At 36.0% G+C, this 17,574-nt stretch overlaps 1 pseudogene; it reads left to right on the forward strand.

The window, feature by feature from the left end:
• The first annotated feature begins 4,904 nt into the window (after positions 1–4,904).
• LOC149535588 (xylan glycosyltransferase MUCI21 pseudogene) lies at positions 4,905–6,480 on the forward strand (annotated as a pseudogene).
• Positions 6,481–17,574: the final 11,094 nt, after the last annotated feature.

Here is a 17,574-nt window from a genome sequence, read left to right on the forward strand (position 1 = left end):
CAAGGAAATTTGGCCGAATCACCCAGAAGGATCATGTGCCATGAAAAAGGTTCGGGCCTGAAAGGCTTGAAAAAATCATGGATCTAGTGCCAATAATTCTGAGCACATTTGCAAAACCAAAAAATACGCAAAAAGGACTCAGGTTGGCCATAGAAGGGGCATCTGGAGTTAGGAACCCCAATGTGCTTGAGGTGATGCCCCCAGGGGAAGACCTTGGAAAGCAAGGCACCAAGAAAAGTGAGCAATCTTAGGTTTTGTAATGGCACTCCAAATGGTGTTGAACTGTTTTCTCCATTGAGAAAGTGAAGAATGCAAATGCCACCGTTGATTAAGCGTGTCTACCATCGGAAGGTGGGGCGAAAGCCATCTATATCCCATATTGGGCTTATAATTGGTAAATGAAGTGTCAGGAAACCACTTCCAATCATACCACCAAGGTTGAACAGACTGAATCCCCACTTTATGAAGTAAGTGCATAGGGATGGAAGACAACAGAAGCTCATAAGTCTGACGATCGGCACGAACAAGGCAGTATTGAACTTGCATATCCTCCCAAGACCTGAAATTCATGGTGACTCTTGAAAAGATATCCTTAGTAGTGTGAATGCCTCGTTTATAGAAATGCAGAGCACTAGTACCTTGAGTCTTGGCAAGAGGAATACCCTGGAAGGCAAACAGGGGAGAGCACCAAATGTTCTGCTGATTTAAGGATAGCCCATTGTGGAACTCATTACCAGCCCAACAAAGCCAAGGTTTAACAGCTTCCTAGGCTTTCTAGATGCCCTTTATAATGAAGGAGCCCTGTATGACCACTAGTTCTCGCATAGTGAGAAGATTCTAAAAATTAATTCCCTTCTAGGTCGGTCTGTTAGCAGGGAAGCCTGAAGAGATGCAATGTCTAACAAGAATTTTCCAGGCTTCATCTCCAGAAATAGCTCTGATAATCCATTTAGCATAGAGGGAAAGGCCCTACTTCCAAGTGGAAAGTAGGCCAAGACCCCCAGATTTCCTTGGGAGACAGCAAAAATCGCAAGCAACTCTATAAAAACCATGATGGTCAGAACTAGAGGCCCAAAGAAAATCTCTGAGCAAACATTTTACTTTGAGGTATGAAGCTTTGGAGGGAGCCCAACAAGAAGAATAAAACACATGGGTGGCATCCAAAATCTTAGAACAAATCTGGAATTTACCAGCAAGAGAAAGCGGCTTAGTGATCCAATAATCAAGCTTTTTAGTAATTTTTGTAAGCACAGCATTCCAAAGTTCCACAGGGGAAGCCTGGAAAGCAAAGGGAATGCCAAAAAAGCAGAAAATTTCTCCATGAGTTGCCCATTTCCATTGGAATTGGCTGAGCCAAGCTGGAGCTAGAAAAAAAGACTATCGGTAACAGAGCATTTTATGCCATTGAATGGCAGATCCAAAGGCTTGACAAAAATTGTCAAGACAATCTAATGCATTTTTGATATTTTCTTCATCCTCAAGAAGAGTGAGAAAGGAATCATCAGCAAAATGACCATTGACTAATTGGGAGGAAGAATCAGGCAAGGAAATGGCACGGACTAGCACAGAAGACACAAAATGAGCAAGTAAATAAACAAAGCCTTCGGCAGCAAGGACATAAAGCACAGGAGCTAACGGACAACCTTGTCTATTGGAATGAAAAAGTCCAAAAGCTTTAGCTTGTGAATTATTGATGGTGATGCAAGCATTAGCATCACCAAAGAGCATCTCCACAGACTAAAGGAAATTGGGACCAAAACCCAGAGCCTGAAGCATAGCCAAAATGAAAGGACATTCAATACGATCATAGGCTTTAGCAAAATCTATCTTTAAAAAGATAGCCTGCTGCTTGGACTTACGGGCCCATTCCATACCTTCCCAAATAGCAATGATGTTGTCAAGAATATACCTGGATTTGATGAGGCCAGTTTGTTCAGGCCGCACAATTAGAGGAAGCATATGGCGGATTTTGAGAGAGAGCGCCTTAGTAATGATCTTATAAGACACATTGAGGCGGGTGATGGGCCTCCAGTTGCAGATGTCCTCAGGATCGCTAGCTTTAGGTATGAACTTAATATTGCCTTTATTTATGATCATTCCTAAGCTTTTAGAATGGTATTCTTCAAGATAGACTTTGTGCAGATCAGGACCAATTTGCTCCCAAAGATGTTTGTAAAATTCACAGGGAAATCCATCACAACTAGGGGATTTGTCATCCACCATGGAGTGAGCTGCCTCTTTAAGGTCTCGGAGGGAGAGAAGTTGCTCACAGAAAGTGCATTGCTCAACCGCAAGGCAGTTTGGAGTAACAGAAATACACTTTCTGAGAGCCTCCTCCTGAGCAACCGAATGGCCCTGCGAAGCAAAAACATTCTCATAGTGAAAAACAAAAGCTTGCAGGATGTCTGGCAGATTGGAAAGAACCTCAGTTCCCTATTTTATCTTTTTAATCCCAATATTGGTATGACGGGCTCGTAGAGCCTGAAAGAACTCCTTCGAGGCTTTGTCGCCAACCTCTAACCAGTGGAGACAAGCTTTGATTTGAGCTCCTTGGGCAGCATAGTTATCAGCAATTTTCTTTTCATGACGAAGCTTGGCAAGTTGAAGTTGCAAATCCACATCAAAAGGGTTGAAGGTGAGCGCTTCAGAGGCTTTTTTGAGTGCAAGGGTGTTGGCTTCATAAGAACATTTTCTAAAAATTGCTAGCTGACGCTCGTAGATGCGCAAAAAATGAGTCGTTCTAGTAATAGCATCATTCCACCATTGAATCCAACCTCGATGGGAATGTGGATGTGGTTCCAAATTCCAGACACATTGTATGTGGGAGATAGTGGAGGCATGCAATAGCACAGATGTGTTGAGGAAGAATTGAGACTTAAGCACTTTGGGGACAACTGTTTGCCAAGAAATGCCAAAATAAATGGGATAGTGGTCTGACAACATCACATCTATTAGGGGAATGACAGGTAGATCATGATCTTCAAAAAAATAAAATAAAGATTGCACCGAGATCATAGCACGATCAAGACATTTCAATATGCGATCAAGACCGGCTCAAAAATTGGACCAAGTGTGCCAAGCCCCATTATCATGATGGAAGCTAGTATTGGGATCAAAGAGGCCTAATTTATGACACATGTGAAACTAGGCTTGTCTTTCCCCAGTTGTCCAACGGAAAGGTAGAATGCCATCTTTTTCAGAGGCCACTTCAACCATATTGAAGTCCCCACACGGGACCCAAGTAGTAGGCAACAAGTTGTTAGCAAGCAAAACCCATATTTGTGCCCTTTCCACAGCATCATTGGAGGCATAAACATTAATGACTCCAAAAGAATGATTGTTGATGGAAAGAAAAAGCCAAATAATATGGTGTGTGGCATCAGAACCGTGTGAAATAATAGCAGAATGAAGGTGAGGTGATAGGAGAGTAACTACACCACCTCAGCCAACTTCATGCTGAGAAGAAAACATGACACTATCTTGCCAAATGACTCGGCATGCAGCAAAACGCATGAAACCAAAAATCTTAACTTCTTGCAGGCAAAAAAAATCTAAATTCCCAAGTCTATGACGGGTATCCCAGGCATAGAATTTTTTGGGGAGGTCTGTAAGACCTCAAACATTCTAGGAGAGGAAGTTCATGAGAACTCTTCCATATCATCCTCATCCTCGAGAGAGGAGTAACTATTCTGCATAAAGGTAGAAATCAGGTGAAAGTTAGACAAGAAATCCTCTGGACTTATAGCCTGCCGTTTGACCCCTGATATCTTCGGACTTCCAGGAGGACTATGAGAATGCCTTATTGCTGGTGGTACTATGGAAGAGACTACAAGGGGAGAACGAGCCCTAGCCAAGGATGAGGTCCTGGCGGCTACCTTAATCCCCTATGAGCCAGTAGGGTTTAAAACCTGTAGAACTGAAACTGGCGCAACAGAAGCCGTTGGCATCTCCATGCTAGCAGGCGTTGATACTTCAATGGAAGTAGTAGGAATCATGGTTATGGCTGCATAGGATGGCTTGGGGGCCAAAGGATTCAAGGCAGGCTTGCCTTTGTGCCCAACAATAACCCATTCTTCTTTTTTTCCTTCGACCTACTTAACAGGCATCACTTTAGGCTAGGGTTTGACCTTAGGCGTGGCCAAAGGGCAGTCCCTGATCTTGTGTTTTGCAGACTGACACCTATAATAGGTGTTATGTAGGTTCAAGTAAAGCACCTTCTGTGTGAAGGTTTGAGCACCAATCTGGATTTCCATCGAATCCTTGAGATCTTTAGAAAGATCAACTTCAATGCAAAAACGTCGCTGAGGGTGAGCATTAAAAAAAAAATTTGGTTCCTTGGTAACAACTTTGCCAAGGGCTTGGGCAATAGACTCAATAAAAGGCCAGTAGGGCAAGGGTAGACCTGGGAATTCAACCCAAACAGGAACCCTAAGCTTTTTATCATCTGAGACAGAGAAGTCTCGAGACCGTTTCTGAAATACAAGCAGAGAGGAATGCACAGACCAAGGGCCATTGGTAAAAACCGCGTCATCTTGTGATGAGTTAGTGAAGCAAAATAAAAAAAAACCTTTGGTAAGGTTTTGCACAGCATCAAAGTGGACGCCATGCGGGGTCCAACTTTTGTTAACCCATTCTCTAAGAATAGCTTCAGGTGGGGTCCTACCAAAAAAATACCCAATCAAGGTATGTTGTTCTAACCAGTTACATGCGGCATCAAATTCTTGCAAAGGAAGGACAATATCAGGCTTACCTCATGGAAAACCTTCGAGACAAACTTGTGTGGGCGTTTGTTTGGTGGCGGCACCATGGCAGTCCGAAGCAGTAGCATGAACACCAGAAACAACTGGTTCACCGCTGGCTGGAGCCATTATATCCTAACCTAAAGCTCCTGCAGTAAATGCGGTATGACAAGTGCCGACAGAAGGGGAATGCAAGAAGAAGGTCGTACGCAAAAAAAACTACAAGTTCACATGAAGCAAGAAAAATCTAGTAGAGTGAAAAAAAATAATGGTCTAACTTTTGCCTACATAAGCTTCATTAACCCTATTACTGATCTACGTAAGCTCAATTATTATTGTGTTTTTGATATTTGGTGTTGCTTTTCTGTCATCAAATCTTTGTTGGCTAATGGGTTCTTGAATTTAATCCAAAATATTATTTTTTTGTGTGTGTTATAGATGCTAGTAAAGGGGGCATGCTTTATGAAAATACAAATCTATAGACTCATGTAGCCCTTCATAATTATCATCTAGAAATAACACGGCAATAGTAGCAGAAGAAGAAGTTTGAGCTTGATGATCTGAGCTACTCTTCCTTCATCAATGGTAAAAACAACACTCCTCTCTCTTTTTGTGCTTACATTCAAATTTTAATGGCAACAAAGGAATGAATTAAATTGAAATGATCTAATTTTTTGAGGCAGATGTAGGAAGAAAGAATGCCTCTGGAAACCATGGCGGAGGAATGATTTGTTGCAACCATTCTCAGTACAGAACATATGTTTGCTATCTGAGAGGGGATGTGAGAATTCATTCTGAAACTACCTATATTTCTCTTCACATGGACAATCATAAATCAGTTCAGGAGAAAATCTAGCCTTATACATGCAAATGAGAATAGAGCACCATGAACACCATGGATGAAATCACCCTCAAAATAGGGGAATTTAATGTTGAATCCTGCCAAGTCCAGCATGATGTGCCTGCCATAGTTTTCTCCATCGGGGGATACATAGGAAACCTCTACCATGAGTTCAATGACGGTTTGATTCCTCTCTACATAACATCCCTACATCTCAATAGGTAGGTGGCTTTTGTGATTCTTGAGTACCATAACTGGTGGATGAAAACATATGGAGAGATTGTTGCAAAGCTCAGCAATTACCCTGTCATCGATTTTAGCAATGATAAGTGAATCCACTATTTTCTAGAGATGATAATTGGACTCAACATACATGATGAATTGAGTGTGAATCCAGAGCTCATGAAAGATGGGACTAACATCAGAGATTTCACGGCACTTTTGAGCAAAGCCTATGCCCCTAGATTGAACTCCATGCCTCAAATAAAGAGCACAAATGACAAAGAAAATTCATCCTCTTTAGGGGCTAATGTTTCTCAGCTAGAAAAGCCCAAATTAGTGATAATTTCAAGGCAAAAATTGAGGGAAATAATGAAATAGAAGGCCATCGTTAAATTGGGGGAAAAGATTGAGTTCGAGGTAGAAATAATGAATCCAAGAAGAGAGACAGAAATGGTAGATATATTTCAATCCTTAAACTCATGTGATGTAATGGTGGGAGTTCATGGTGTCGCCATGACACACTTTTTGTTTATCCAGATTGTGCCATTGGGTACTAATTGGGCCCTGCCTTTACCTCTCTCTCCCTTCCTGCTGATTCATCAATATGGCAGGGTCAGATATCTAGATAGGGCAGTTCTTCTAGTACAACACCATACTCTTTTAGTTAGGAAAGAATGACGATGAAGGATCACATTCTTCCACCTACAAATGAACAATCTTTCCTGCCACTGACTACGATGAGGATAATCCATCATTTCCTACTTTTTAACCATTTTTTCAACATTGCTTTCACTTTTAGCCAGTGTAAGACTACCGAGAAATTTGGATAATCCGGTCAATGATGCTCAAGGAGTGAAGCCTATCAACTTTACAAGGGATACATCCATGCTTTATTTGCACTAAAGAGAGTAGAAGATACCATCACATTTACATAACAATGGCGACAAGAGAAGGAGGAGGCCAATGTAGAACTATGTTTTTGAGGAGAAGTTATGAGTATGAATGTGGCGGCTTCCTAGGAGAGGGAATCGATGTATCTATTTCATAATCTATTTCCAATAAATGTATTTTTCATCATACACTCGCCTCTTATTATCCCTTTGAGGTAATTCATCTCTCAATTCTTAACCTCTATCAACTAGGTAAAAAGGTTAATAACCATCTCTGAAACATATATTTTGAGCTTTAATCTTAATCTTTTTTGGTTTTTGGAGATTAAGGTTTGGGGAAAGAGTGAGTATTGGTTTGGTGATAGAGAGTGACACAAGAAGGGTTAGAAATAGCTAGGCCCAAAGGCACACCTAACTATCCACAAATCTTTTTGAATAAACACAATAGAAGAAACAATATAGAATCAATACCAAGGAGAGAGAACAATAATTACTTTATTGATTCAGAAATAAGTGGCACTCAGCAGTAATTGGAAGAATGAACAAAATGAGAAGGATTACAAGGTAACCTAGGATGCTCTTGCATCAGAGAACCGAGATTGTTAGAAATGATTCTCTCGAATCATTGAGATGTCACAACCTAAGCTAAACCCATCTAGGATAGAGAAATCCATGTAGCATCTTCAACTAGTTTTTTCTTTCACTTCACGAAATATTCATAGTAATTTTTATCTTTCATCCCTTTATCAACTCTTTGATCCAATATATGTTCAATGTCTTCAATCTACTTGTTATGATAATCATATGGTAAAACAACTTCATTACCTGACTCATGATACTTATATAAATCAGAAACATTGAATATAGGATATATATCCATGTCATTAGGTAACTCAACTTCATAAGCATTACCACTATCAAACTTCCTCAAGATCTTACAAGGTCCATACTTCTTCATTTTTAGCTTACTGTATGTTCTTATAGGAATTTACCTCTCTTCAGATGAACCACTACTTCATCACCAACTTCAGAAACATGATGTCTCCTACAACTATCAACATTCTCCTTATGCTTCTGATTACTTTGTTCTAACTTCAACTTCACTTCCTCATGCAAAGACTTCATAAAACTAGCAAATTATTCCCCTTCAACACTTCTCTTATCTTCACCAGCAAAATCCCTCAAATCTGATAGTCCCTTAGGTTGTGTTTCATTGACAATCTCAAAAGTTGTTTTTCTTGTACTCCTATTCACAGAAGTATTAAATGAAAACTCTTCTTGTAACAATACCATATCCCAATTACTTGACTTATCTCTAACTAAACATCTCAATAAATTGCTCAAACTTCTATTTACAACCTTTGTTTATCCATTTGTCTTTGGATGGAATGTAGAACTAAATGTCAACTTAGTATCCATCTTCTTCTACAAAGTCCTCCAAAAGTAACCAACAAACTTACTATCTAATGATGCATCTATGCACACCACAAGATCCATAGAAGGATTTGGCACTAAAAGGATTGGTGCACTCATGAGGGCTCTCTTGAGCTTTTAGAAATCTCTCTCACTCTTCTCTATCCACTTATACTTCTTTGCCTTTTTTTAAAGGGATGGGATTGGGTTTTTCAATCTAGAGAATCTTGCAATGAAGCATCTGTAGTATCCTACTAGTCCCATAAAACTCCTCACATCAATGACACTACTGATTGTTGGCCAATCCATGATGGTCCTATTCTTTGATGGATCTATTTACACCCCATCGCTCGATATAACATGACCTAAATAATGTATCACAAGTCTAAAAAATACATACTTCGACAAGCTACCATATAACTAGTTTTCTCTCAACTTCTGCAACACTTGTCTCAAGTGCTACTCATGCTCCTTCTCATCATGATAATATATGAAAATATCATCTAGGAATATAACTAAAAACTTATTGAAAAAGGTACAAAATACTCCATTCATGATGCTCATGAATATAGCTAGAGTATTTGTGAGGCCAAATGGTACCACAGTGAACTCATAGTGACCATACCTTGCACAAAATGTAATCGTGTGGATATCACTCTCCACAATCTTCAACTAATGATAATCTAACTTCATATCTATCTTCAAGAATAGTTGGGCACTATGTAACTGATCAAAGAGATCATCAATCCTAGGAAGTGGGTATCGATTTTTAATGATTACTTTGTTCAATTGTCAATAATCAATGCAAAACCCAAGTGATCCATCTTTCTTCTTCACAAAGATCATTGGTGTACCCCAAGGTGACACACTAGGTCAAATATGCCTTTTCTTTAAGAGTTCCTCCAACTAGGCCTTTAGCTCACCAAGCTCATGAGTAGTCATCCTATATGGTGCTCTTGATACTTTCTCGATTCCTAGCAAAAATTCTATATAAAATCCACTACTCTAAGTGGAGGCATACTAAGGATTTCTAAAGGAAATACATCTAAAAACTCTTGTAAAATTAAAAGATCCTTGAGAGATGGCTCTCCCTTTGAATCCTCCTCACTATCGCTAATGGTGATAAAAAATAACTAACATCCCTTTCGCATGCACTGCCTAAGCTACATAGCAAAAATCATACGAAGAGACACAAGTCTTTGTACTCTAGAGATTACCCTAGGAATCTCATGCTCATCCACAGACTCTACACTTTTCTATCAATAATTAATCTTGGCATTGTGGGCATAAAGTCAATCCATGTCAAGGTGAAGATCATATGAACCTAGAGGGGTATTGCATGGATCAGACATCATGTACCTATCTCCAATTTGAATTTGATGATTTTGAACCATGGAACTAACAGATACCCTGACTCTTGAGGCTAACTATACCTCCCAACTAACATCCTATCTAATTGCCACTAGCCCACAATGCTCCACTATAAATGGAGATATAAAAGAGTTGGTAGCTTTAGAATCAAATAAAATAGCAACCATACTACCTCATATCATAGCTATGGCCTTGATAAATGTAGCCTATTGCTCACTCTGGTTGTTATCAACCATTGCAAACAGTCTATGAGATCTACCCATGTCACCAATTGTAGGCTCTGAGGTAGCCCCTCTCTGACTACTAGATGACTGCCCCTACAAACACTCTCTAGCTAGGTGACCCATGCTACCACAAGTGTAGCATGGTCCATGGGTATAAACCTATACACCCTATAATTTGGACTATTTTGGACCTCCAGTCCTATTATATCCATTGTAACCACCCCTAGAGGATTGTTGAGTCCTCACTGGTTGTGACTATGGGGCCTATGTCCTTTGAACTTGTTTAGGACCCTATGACTACCACTTCTTTCTGATATCCCTTTGATGGTTTTTTCCTAGAGTCTTGTTGTGGTTTCTGCTACTAGAACTATTGGCGCTTAAAGGACCCTGTTGAGTGGTTTTGATTCCCTTTCCAAGGAGGTCTCTTCTTTGTTGACTTTTGGGTATGGTTTTAGTTTTGAGACATAAGTTGAAACATAATGGTTTTAGGTTCCTAGAGTTGAAATTAGGCTCTGGTACCAAAATTTCATGCCCAAAATTTAGGGCAAAAATGCAACAACAAATTATTATTTTTAAATTAATAAACACAATATTTAGTACAAATTACATTGAACATGTTATGGGTAGTTGAAAAGGGATTTAAATTAGGTTCTATTGCATTTCATAATGATGTAGAGTCATCATCTCAAACGTATTGAACCATTATCTAACCTTAGGTTCTAGTGCTATAGGAATGTCTAGTTTGGGTTACACAATTCGGTTTGATAAAACTCTAGTTAAAGTATGACATCATATTCAGGAAAGCATTAGGGTTTTATAGTTCTAGGGTTTAAGTTGAAATAAATATGTTTAATTGAGTAAGGTTAGATTCATATAAATTCATTTTCTAACATGCACATGAAATAACACCACCATAATGGCACATTCAGATTTTCACCCTAACTAACGGTTTAGTCAACCTTACTTTATCATTTTGTGTTTCACACTATTATATTCATTAAATTTCATAGATTACACTAGGTTCTTATGCCATCTTTTATTCATTTCAGTATGTTGGTTCAAACTTCAAGTTGAACTTGTATGCATCTCTTAGGAACTGATTGAATCCTAACATTGGTTCCCAATTAATCATAATTTAATGGTAAAACTAATTAATACATTTGAACATTCATTATGCAATTACATACAATATACTTTTCATTGCTACATCACCTTCCTATTCCACTATCTTGATCTAGCTCTAACAATACACCTAAGGACTAATATCCCACAATTATTTTACTAATATTATTAAATCTAGTATATTATAAATATGAAATTCAATTTTCAAATGTCCCATATAAATAAATAAAGCATATCTAAAAACAAAATCCAAACTTAAATCATTAAACTCCAATCTATCTTATTCTAACCTACCCACACTTTTTTCCTTACACACTACAACATTTGGGGTCGAATTGTGGCGATAATTTATGATAGTGGTATAATTTGTGGTCATTTTCATATTTTTTTGCAATTTTCCCTGATGCCTTCACAAGACCAATTTTGGCATCATAATTGCAATACTTGCATGAGTATTAAAAAAAAACATAACATAAATCATTCCCCATTTTTTTTCTATTGTGGACAGCTGTGCGCGAAAGAGGGTGGAGAGCTCTAAATGTTGTCGTGCCCTTGTCATTAGTGCATTTCATTGCTTTAATCTCTATATTTTTTGTCATGCCTTTTCTCTATGATTTTGTTTTTGTGTATCTCTACATTTCATTGGTGTGCCCTTGCTCTATGATTTGGTTATATCATGCCCTTACTCTGGGATTTGGTTATCGTGCTCTTATGATCTCTGCATTTTGTTGGTGTTCTCTTGCTTTGTGATTTTGTTGTCATTCCCTTTCTCTATGATTTTTTAGACATGTCATTCCCTTGTGATATTCATGCCCTTGTTCTACGATTTCATTTTCATGTTGTGCCTTTTCTCTGTGATTTAATTGTTATGCCCTAGCTCTACAGTTTTCTTTCAAGGGAGCTATATAAATGTTCATTTATTTTCCTTCTAAACATGTATCTCTTTGTAATTCCTTTTAAACATGTATATTTAGAGATCTTTTAAAAGATATCTATTACATCTTAGCACAATAGAAAAATTGATCCAACTGCATACATATTCTAGAATCCAAAGAATAAAACAATAAAACTCATGCAACCTATGCTAAGTTACTTACCTCTAGATCCTTCACAAAAATAATGCAGACTAGGAAAAATGGGTAGAGTTCACAAGAAATTTTACAAAAATATATCATAGAAGATGTTTTTAGAAAGAAACTAGCCATAACTCGGTTAAATAGGTCTAATTGTTGATTAGTTGGGTTGATTACAAATCCCTGTAGAACTATCATTAGATTAGGTACAATGAAATGAACAATCAATTGTTCCCAACTAGTAGGATGAAATACAATTTTCCAAGGTGATAAAATTGCATATGCAAGGAATTGAAGAATAACTTCAGTGAAGAATTGAGTGTCAGGAGTTGAAGAAGCAAATTTTGCTTCTATGTAAATGTCATAATCACGAGGCTCATTCCCTTTCAAAAGCCTCTACCACAATGACATTACCTCTAAAGCATGCATAGGATGTTGAAATGGAACACTCTTATAAGCATTTGATACTTGGGATCATTGCAAGGAGATGGTGGCAACACTTGAAACACTCTTATAAACATTTGATATTTGGACTATAAATTCTCAAACACACTTGTAAGTGATTCCAATTTCATAGTACCTACTCGAATACTTTCCTAGATTCTATCCAGTGGCTCCCATAATATCCTCTATGTTGTCTAGTTGTTTCTATTGTGCAATCTCTTTTTGAAGCTGCTCCTTCTCCTTATCTTTCCACTAGTAAAAAAATAATAATATGTGACTAAAAAAACCACTAGAATTTATCTATGTGTGACTAAAACTAGTCACATGACTAATAGTAGTTAATATCTAGTGATTTATAATGCTACTAAATGATTTTAGTGACTTATCTGACATTGATTTGATCATTGATTTAATCACATATTTAGTGGTATATTTACTAGTATATTTAATCACATGTATTTATTCATATATTTGATAGTTTATTTAGTCATATATTTAGAGTTATATTTAGTAACATATTTAATCACATATTTAGTATATTTACTCACATATTTGGTAGTTTATTTAGTAGCATATTTAATAGTATATTTGGTCACATATTTAGTAGCATATTCGACAACATATTTAGTCATATATTTGGTAGTGTATATGGTCATAATAGAGCATGATGGGATCGAGCCACCATCCTCCTACTTGCAGATGCTCTTCGATTGAGCTAGCACCCTTTAAAGAATACATAATAAATTATTATTTGTTTCATTTCATTCTAAATATAGAACCCAAAAAAAGTTATGGACATGTATTTCTTGAAATGGGGGCAACAAGGCAACATTGAATCAAGCTAATAGTTTAAAGGCTCCTTTTATTTCAAAAATAAATTCTAGTTTGTCAAACTTAAATCTGCTAAAGGAAAAGGAAATCGGGGTAATGGATTTTAAATTTGAAAATGGTGTCCAACTTGTTACTAACAATGTAGAAGTGCATGTAGTGACTAGAAGATTGCTTCAAGTGTGTCATCTAAAAATATAGACTTTGTACTAGATATAGTGTCATTGCCTTAATGAAACTTTGCACTAGCTATTGGCATGACACTCCACTAATAGATGAAAAGCCACTAGTCATAAACATATAAGCTAGAAAAAATACACACTAAACTCTTCATAATCTATACCATCCATGTACCTTTCAATACAAGAATTTTTTCTTGTGCCTCATTTTTGTGGTTAGCCACCTCTAACAATTTCTACAAACTTAGACATTAACACTAATAATACAATGACAATATTTACACCATAGTAAATAATGCAATTGAATAATATTCTCAATGCACACAAATAAAATTTTCTAAAAACTTAAATGTACCACTAAAATATAGTGAGACTATTCATACAACACTAAATAATGCAAATCAATGATGTTCTTAGTGCACTAGCTTCTTCAAAATTAGTCGAGATCATTCACAAAACAATGTACTAGGCTCTATAAAGTTTGCAACAACAAATATTATAGAGCTAGACAAGGATAAAAATCTTAAACTATGTCGTTTAATCCCAAAAGTAGAGTGAGTTCCTGTGAAACATTATCCAAAAATTTGAGTTGATAAGTGTTTACTAAAAAATATGCAAATAAATCCCATGAAAACATCATATAAGAATAACAATCACCAAGCCAACTAGGCAATGATTTAGTAGTGTAGCAAAGAAATTTCCATGATGATGATGGGCTCAAGATGTATTGGCCTTGCTTTAGAAGGTTGTGAATCTACAATAGTGTAGGCTACATTAGTAAAGGTTGGATGCCAATGAATTCTGCAAAGTTTGGTTTCTTAGGTAAAGATTCAAAGTCTTGAGAGTATTATAAGTTTCCCATGTTTCATTCTCCACATGATTAGAAAACAAAGTAACATGAGTTATTAATAGTTTATCAAGTCTGGGAGACACAAATGCACCAAGTACTTCTTCTTGTTGTTGTTGTTGCTAAATTTGTTATGCACCACCCCTCCTTCCACCTATTATTTGTCCTTGTTGGCTCTGCCTTTGTAATTGAAATAGTAGCATCAAATTTTGCATCTATTCTATTCCATGGTGAATTCTAGGTAGCAACTATAGTTGATAACCAAAACTTGTAGGCTATAAGGAATTACAAGAATCAGGGAACATGAGGACCTTGACCATAGAATAGTTGTTGTGGGTTGAGTCTTGTTGCACCCGAATGATATAGTGATAAACTAGTTGGTATTGCATGAGAAACTCCAATAGGAGCTCTCGTCTAAGAAATCTAAGCCACAACAATAGATCAAGCATTTACATTGTTTACAAGCACTTAAATATTTTGTGCATCTAGTGAATCAATATGAGCATCTTGAATTTTCCACCACAAGACTTCTTCACAATCCCTCCTTTCATTAAATATATCACCAAACTATTCCTACCCAATATATATGGTCCTTTAGTTGTCAATAAATCATCTCTTATCTGCAATATTCTAGAAAAATTCCCACTCATTGTATACGAAAAGCTTCCTGAACTTATCCTACAACCTCTATAATTAAATACCAATTTTCTTCTATAAATGGAAAAAGCTTTATCTTTACTATCTCTATTCTCTATAAGCTTTTATAGAGACGCCCATCCTTCTCTTTATCAACATGATCTCTCTTCCTTATCTATCTCCATATTGCAATTATAGAGATGAATCATGATCATTTCTTCCTATTTAGTTTATTTCTACTCTTGCATGATTGCCTACGGATTTAAAGAAGAGTAAGGCTTTTTTGTCCCATCTTGGTTTAGCTTCGATGTCTAAATTAATGCAAAGATGTCACATTTTCTATTCCCCAAACACTAGATTAGAAGTTCACAGATGCATCATATCTCTATGAAATAGATGAGATATACAATGAGTACCTAGCATCTACTGTGGTAGCCTACAAAACTTTGATATATGTATCCTAGGGGATAGTGTTTAAGAAATTAGTGTTCCAAAGACTAAATTAACTATGACTTGTTGCCTGATGAATTACAACAAATGAAATTGGAAAAGTGTGATATTAACACCATAGATCAATATTGGAGCATAATCATGATAGTGAAAAACATATAATAATGTGCATAAACCCTTCTTCCATTGATATTGATACTTCATACACTAACTCCTTTTCATGATCGGGCTATCCAAAACACTTAATGATTTGCAAAAACTATATTTTATTATATCAAATTTTCCTACATCAACTCTTTCACACCTAGTTACATCTATCATACCCCATCGATGTTTATTTCCTATCAAGATACGCATATTGACTTGCCTCTACAAAGATCCACACTTGACTCACACTTTTCTTAGTAGATTGGGCTCTTTCACATATAAAAGACCATTACCAATTGAATCTCATATTTTAATGGACAGACCTTATGTTTAGAACTCCAAATTCTCTAACAAAAATTGAAGTAGTAAAAATTTTCCTTCACAACTTCTTACTAATATACTTAGAACTTAAAACTTTTCTCATTAAAAACAATGTGAATTAGAAAGTAGAAATGTTGTTTAAAGGTTTGAAATTAAGTTCTAGATTCTCTCTAACAACTTTCAAAGAGTTGTTCACTTTTATACAAAGTCTACTCCTTGTCAAATTCTCCCCAAATTTTCCTATAGAGTCACAAATTTGTTGCAAATTCTATAACAAACATACTTAGAGCATTATTGGTTATTCTTGAAAACTGCTTTGAGGCACTTCATAATTATGTACTTTCTCAGGTTTGTCTATGAATCTGTATGACAATTATACTTGATGTATTGGTTACCTATTGATCATCTAAAGAGGTTGACATTAGTGCAATATTGTGGACTTCTCACATCACTAACAACTAATCTTCTAATAAGTTTTTGTTTTTATTGTTTAAAACTTTTTCTTTGGTCACAAAAGCTAGGAATAATTTTTGGAAGTCCCAATTATCTTTTTTGGTTTAGATGGTACTTTTTCTGTAATTTTTATGTATAAGTCTTCATATTTGTAAAATTTCAATCTAGATTTTCTAATCAATAAAATCATTACATTAAAGGCAAAATGCAACATGGTTATATAGATCATTAGTTGTGTTTATTCATATTCAAGGGTTTTAATTTTTATATTCATCAATGTTCTATATAGATAAAGACTACCCTTTTGGTGAATAAGATTCTTCTATGCACTCAAGAGGTATTGTTTTTCCATTACTTTACATAATATTCAAAAAAATATTTATAACTTATTCTTAAAGGGATTGTAACCTATGATCCTCTATAGAGATTAACACTTTCACCTATAGATGTATAAGAGGATTTTTTTTATCATTAAGTATGTCTATAAGAGATGATTTTTTAAAGGAAAGATCTCACCACTTTGGTTGTAAGTATCTATCTATATTGATGAGGGCCAAATTAATAAGTGATAGCTTTGTGAAGGCACTTAACCAATGCTCCTAAAAATGTGTCAACTCCTTGTTGAAAGAAATTCACTTTAAAAGTGTGACATAATGCCAGGGCAAAATTTTACATTAGCCTACTAGTGAATAAATTGATAGCAAATTGTTGTAGAAAGATTCAAAAGAAAAAATACCTTTAACTTTGAATAGTCACAATTTAAGAAATGAACTAAACATTCACATAATAGGTGACATTGAAGATGCCAAAGAAAATCCTAGCCTAGTAGGACCAATGCAAAATAAAGTGATTGAAATTTAACTACGTGAATTAATCAACAACCCAATTTTATGTATCATTGCATCTCCATGAAGGAAACAATTTTCTATTACCCAAATCTTTATGAATTTTAGTACAATGGATGGCATTCAAAGTCATCCAGTTCATGCACCTTACTCCAGATATTTCATGTATTAAAGATACACTAGTTTTTTGAATTATATGCAGATGACCTCTATTCAAGATCTCATTATTGATTTGTATATATAGTTGGTAGTTCAATATTGATAAATGTTGAATATTGATTGATTTCAATGTCTCTCTTAGATGTTAGGCGGGTATAAATATTGTTTCAAAAGACACAAAGTCAATGGGAAATTTCATGAGAGGACATGTTTCATGTCTTCTCATGACATGACTAATCATATAAAAAATTATAAATCTTATCCTAATCAATTTAGTTAATGTTTAACCAAAAATGATCTATATCAAGTTCCTAATCTACATAGAGACAAATGGATCATCTGCTCAATCCTATTATATCTTATGTGAATG

Source organism: Cupressus sempervirens, chromosome 10 (assembly GCF_028749045.1).
Source record: "Cupressus sempervirens isolate cs-2001-9-10 chromosome 10, ASM2874904v1, whole genome shotgun sequence".
Classification (NCBI taxonomy): domain Eukaryota; kingdom Viridiplantae; phylum Streptophyta; class Pinopsida; order Cupressales; family Cupressaceae; genus Cupressus; species Cupressus sempervirens.